Source organism: Pogona vitticeps, chromosome 4 (genome assembly GCF_051106095.1).
Source record: "Pogona vitticeps strain Pit_001003342236 chromosome 4, PviZW2.1, whole genome shotgun sequence".
Lineage (NCBI taxonomy): Eukaryota > Metazoa > Chordata > Lepidosauria > Squamata > Agamidae > Pogona > Pogona vitticeps.
Window position 1 is genome coordinate 163,228,157 of NC_135786.1, and position 5,944 is coordinate 163,234,100.

The following is a 5,944-nucleotide window of genomic DNA, read 5'->3' on the forward strand; positions in this document are numbered from 1 at the left end:
AGCCTCGACAGCTCCGCCTTCCCTCCAGCAGAGAGGGCGGGAAGCCGGGTGGGGCCCGGCGGGCTATTGGCCGCGGCCGCCGCTCGCTCGCTCGGCCCTGGCGCTGACACCGCGCCGTTAGGGAGGAACAGCTGCTGCTCCGCCAGCGCCCACCGCGGGAGAAGCGAGCTGGGGCTCCGAGGAGCGGCAAGCTGTCTGGGCTGGGTTGGGGCGGAGTGGGAGGGGGCGCGGCGGGCGCAGAGGCGCTACGGGGCCCTGACCAAGCCAGCCGAGCAACCCTTCCCCACGTGTACGCCGCGGGCAGCCCTCGCCTCTCTGGTTGCTCCTCGGTGGCGAGAGGAAGGAGGCGAGCGGCCACAACCCCGAAGGCGTCCCCTGGGCTCAGGTGAGCCGGGCTTCGCTCTGGGCCGCGCTTTGACGCCGCTCTACGGAAACGGTTTTGCTCCGCCGACTCGCCTCTCATCACTCCCCCCGCTAGGGCGGCCGTCTTCGCCTCAGTCGGACAGGGGGGGCGGCGGCTGAGTAGCCTTTCTGCTAAGAGAGAAAGCAGGCGCGCTTGGGCCGCGGCGACCTTCGCAAGTTTGGGGCTTTGTTTGTTTTGAGGGAGACAAGGCTTTGGTGAAAATAAAAGAGCATCTTTCGTGTAGTAGTTAGTACAGTGAGGGAAAGTTGGGCCCAGGCGGGCAGGCAGAGGTGGTTCTTTGTACAAGGAGTCGCTGTCTTATTCTGTGCTTGTGCGACTCTTCCTTCAATCGCTGGTGGTAACTTCTGAGGCAAAAGGGATCTCTACTGTACTCTCTTCCCTGCTGCGCCACTTCCAAGACAGCCAGCCAAGCAGCTTCCGGTGGCTCCCTGGCGAGCCTTTCTGGGCTGCAACACTTTATTCGTCCAGCCGCCCCAAAACAAGACGGATGGATGAACAAGAAGGAGTCCCAGAAGAGGGAAAGGGCAAGCAGACAGAGTTAGCTTCTGTCCACTATCTCTGGGGGATGATTCTGGACTGTTATCCGTTCACCACGTTGCCCCCAGTGATGGCAAAGGAGCAGAGATTTATAGATTTGAAAAGGATCGCAAGAGTTATCTGGGCCAGCCTTTGGTCAGTACAGTCATTCAGTGATGATTCTCCAACCTCTTGTTTCAAAACCTCCCATGAAAGACAATCCACCACCTTTCTTCAGTAGTCTGTTCTGCTGTTGGACAGATGTTTTCAGAAATTTCTTCTTGATGTTTAATTGGAATCTTCCCTCATGTACAAGTAGTACCTCATTTTACTAATTTAATGCATTCTCCGGAACGTTATGTAATGCAAAAAAATCATAAACTGAAACACAGATTGCCATAGGAATGGGGGCGGCACTATAAACCTCCAGGCACAATGCATCCTGAGGAAACTTCGTATTGCGGAAAACGAAAGTAAATCGAGGCATTATTTTCTATGGATTTCCGTTCGTAAACCAAAAATTAGGATAACCATTTAATTAACCAATTTTTACATTAAATTACGTGTTTGTAAACCGAGGTACTACTGTAATTTGAATCCATCGATTTGAGTCCTGTTCTGAGGAGCAGCAGAGAACAAACCTGCTCCATCTTCTAATGATAGCTCTTCAGATATTTGAAGATGGCTCTTATTTTGCCGGCTACTCTTCAATTCTGTGGGCTGAACATACAGAATTCCCTCACCCATTCTTCATAGAGCTTGATTATGATGATTTTGATAAAGATGATCCTTGATCATCTTAGTTGATCTTCATGGACACATTATAATTTGCAATAACCTCCTTAAACTGGGATATCTGGAACTATACATACTTGTTCAAGTGAGATCTGCCAAAGTGGAATAGAGCAGTTCCATTACTTCTCTTCATCTTCTGTTGCCACAGCCCAGAAATAAGAGGAAAATCTGAAGAAAAGGAGGACAAGAAAGCTATCAGAAAATCAGTAGACAACTATAGGCCTGCCCAGTCCTCCCTATCGTATCACCCAGATTAGGAGACATGCAATAGGGTTTTTGCTACTTGCTGCAAACAATCTCCTGTAAGGAGTGCTCTAGCAAGGATTGGTCCCACATTGTTTGAAGATTTGTCAGGAAGAACACGCACCTTTAAATAAGCACAGAAAAATTATAGATAAGCGCTGTTTATCTGCCTGAAACAACAACTTATTAGAGCCACTGAAACTCAACACTTTTTGATGGCACTTCCATATTAAAGATGCATCCAGATCTGACCTGGCTAAAACTGATGCAATTCGTGTCCCGGTTGATGCTGTGGCAGGGGAGACGACACTTAACTGAGTCTGTGTCTGTGCCTCTGCAATACTACTAGGTCAAGGAGCTTCCCCAGGCTGTTAACACAATACTTCAGAGGAAATACAGTCTCATTGAGAACAACTCCCCATTTTCAGACCTTATCTATTAGTACCTCTCTCATATTTAGACTAAGTTTCATGCATTTAGTCCTTTACATCTATTAAGTAGTGTTTTAAGGCTTCTACTGCCTCCTTAGGATCTGTTAAAAATGGAAGAGAACTCGCGATTTAATCAGATAAGTACCGGTATTTGTCCTGCAATTTAAGTTGGGGCAGGCTGTTTCTCTCCTTTTCCCAGTGACCACATGGCATATGTGCCATTGTGAACTAGCCTGCCCCAGATGATGCCTACTCACACTTTTTTGAATCTCTTTCAGGAGCTACTATTTATTTGGTGTGGGTAGGGTCACTCCATTTTGGCTCGGTTCCAGCATGTGTGATCGGTGAGATCAAACCAAAGCATCTGGTTATGTTCAAAAACTGATCCCCAAACGCAACTGAAAAATACCTTTTTCTACAGGTGCAGAACTCCCAAAATGCAAGCAAACTATAAAGCCTTTAAATTAGTGGCAGATTACATTTTAGGGCTCATAGGTTGTCTTAATGTGTCTCCTTCCAAGAATCCTGTTATTGCCATTTTACTAGAGAGTCAACTGAGGCAAAAGTGTTAACTAAAGGCTACACAAATGAGATGTCTAGATTCAGATTAAAAACGCTAGCTGCTATAGACCATGCTAATGCTTGTTAGCTCCAGTTCTTAGGATTTACTCAGTAGATATGGCAGGATTACCCCACCCCACTCCATGCAGTACTGTACTTTATTTCTAAACTAACATCATTTATGGAAATGTAGTTTGGGAAGACATTTTTTGTTTCGTTCCTGTGGATTTTGCCCGATATATAGAAATGTTGTTTCTGTAGTTTTTAACTATGTTTTCTCTTCGCAGTGTTCCTGTGATTCTCTGTGTGAGAAGCCAAATGTTAGTCGAATTACCCCTTCATCTCTGCCTCTCTGTGCCAGGAAAAACACTAACTGTTATCTGAAGTGTTCTTTGTGAGTTCAGAACAAGGACACTAATACTTATTGAAAATACTGTTCTAATTTTGGTTGGCAGAGTGAGGGAAACTTACTGTGTTTTATTATTTTTAGTTGGAAGTGAAAGGAGAGAATGGTTGGAGCTGAAGAATGGAAGTTTGATGAAAAGGATATCATGAAGGCTAGTCTGGCAAACTTGGATAACTAACTTTTCTTGGATACTAACTTGGGTAGAGGGGAGCTTTAGTAGAGTCCATACTACTATGAGAGTACAGTAGCTGTGTTAGAAGCAGGTTTGTTAGTAATACCTGTACTGCTTTGCAAAAGGAAAATTCTGTTTCAGCAATGGAGCACGTCAAACAGTGTTAGTATTTTGCTCAGGTTATGAGAATAGAATATGAAGTTGCTCATTCTACTTTTCTCAAAAATATGGTTTGGACATATATTCTGAGGCTTTTGCTTTCTTGCACAGAATTTTTATTTTTTAATTAAAAAATAGACAACTGTACAATTATATCTGTTTTAATGGAGTCATATCTTCAGTGCATTATGGAGCACATGACTAGAATTATGATAGTCAAGCCACAACCATTTTTAGAAAGAGCATGGGAAACAAGTCTGATCATATATGAGACTTGTTACAAGAGGATTGAACTGATGGTGCACTTGTCTACAACGTTGCCTCTGTTTATGTAATACGAAGAGAAGATCGTGTTTATACTTATAATCACTTCACATAAAAGTGAAGTCAACAGTTTAACATTATGTACTGCATGACTACTAGTACAAGGCATTAGGTGTTGAAAATCAGTTAATTATGACTTTTATATAACTTTGTGTGCTACTCTTCTTACCATAATCAATTAGAAACAAATGCCAACCTTCCTTGTCTACCAGTACTGCTGAAGAAGTACTGTGGTCAAAACAAATATGTACTGTATTACGGCAGGCAGAGTTAGGTGGATCCAGGAACTCTGGGCATTCATTGGCCCAGCTGGAAAAAAAAAGCTGACGTCTATGAGTGCCTACCTTTATTAAAGTTGATATTTTAATGCTTTTTCAAAAGCTTTTACGCTAGCAGTAGTCTTGCAGTATTCTGTTCTGTAGTATTTTATTGGACTTTTGGTTGTTGTGGGTTTTTCGGGCTCTTTGGCCGTGTTCTAATCCTGGACGGGATTATGGGAGAGAGTGAGAGTGCCTAGGAGGAGGCAGATTACAGAAGGAGAAGAGAGACCCCCCCAGACCCTCTTATTGGGAGAAGCTGATGCTAGAGAGTGGAGGAGGAGATTGAGAGAAGAGAAGGAGAGAGTGGAAAGGAGAGAAAGGCTGGAATGGAGAATAGGAGAGATAAGGAAGAAGAGTTACAGATATAACTTTATTAAGATGTAAAGGACCCTGGGAGGATTGAGGCCTCAAGAGACGAGCCCTGTAGAATGGCGATCAGGATGACGAGATCATGCCCTTGCTGGAAGGTTCAACGGGGCAGACCGTGAGAGACTGGGTCCCCACCAACTTACCAGGACCATGGGATAATAGTTATGGTAACCCGTTCCTGTTTGACTATTGGAAGCCCCTTCCGGACTGTTGGGAGAAGGAGAAAAGACTCACGTTACAGACACTTGTTTATTGTTTAATGCACCAATAAATCTTTCACCTGTTTTGAAGCAACAAAAATCTACTGATTTCTTTGAACTGAATGTGGAGCCAGAAGTCAAACTCTTACACTGTGTTTTTATAACCTTGTTTACCTTGTTATCAATTGTTCTCCTAGCTAGATAGGTCAATGAGTTAGTTCAGCTCCTCACTCTGTATCCCAGAGTAGTTACTCTGTGTGACCTTGGGCAGGTTGTTCAGTCCCAGTATGCCCTAAGAAAAAGGGAATGATAAACCACTTCAGAGTATTATTTTTCCAGAAAACTCTGAAAAGTGTTGTCATAAGTCTGAATTCTATCACTGCTTATTTACTATATACATGTATTAGTCTTCAATAAACAGTACTAGAACAATGGACAATAATAACTAATCATAAAATTGAGTGGAACTTACCTTATTTTGATACTTCTGTAGGCTTTATTTTGTTAATATGTCATGTCAGTAAGAATTGTATGCAAGAACAACTTCTAAGAAATAGAGAAGGACTATATTTGTACCTGTCTAAGAAAACTAAAACATGTAAACCAAACATATTGTGATAGTTAAGACATTTACTATAATCAAGTTTCTCACATTCTAGTTACTTTATTTATAATTTTACACATTTGGGCTAAATCACATTGTTACTGCCAATTGAGTAGACCCACTGAATCAATGGACTTACTAAATATTGATTTGAGATGTCCCATACATTTATTGGGCATACACTAACTGGGACTAACAATGAGGTTTTGCCACTTGCTTCGTACCATTAAAAATGTTTTGTGTTGTTTTCTTCCCTTAGTCAATAACTGTTGCAAACATTTTATCTTGACTTTTGTAAGACTGATCTAGTTGTTTTCTGTTTAAAATCTTTCTGGTGAGAAGGCCCTGTGGGCTCTGGAATTGTTGCAGAATAGTTAGAACATAAATGTAGAAAGCCTAAAAAAATTTAAATGATTTAAT

General features: G+C 42.7%; 1 long non-coding RNA gene across 1 annotated transcript; it reads left to right on the plus strand.

Annotated features, from left to right (window-relative positions):
* The first annotated feature begins 269 nt into the window (after positions 1-269).
* LOC140706868 (uncharacterized) lies at positions 270-3,506 on the plus strand. Its single transcript, XR_013545210.1, has 3 exons — positions 270-385; positions 3,258-3,364; positions 3,461-3,506. It is a non-coding gene; the product is annotated as an uncharacterized LOC140706868 (long non-coding RNA).
* Positions 3,507-5,944: the final 2,438 nt, after the last annotated feature.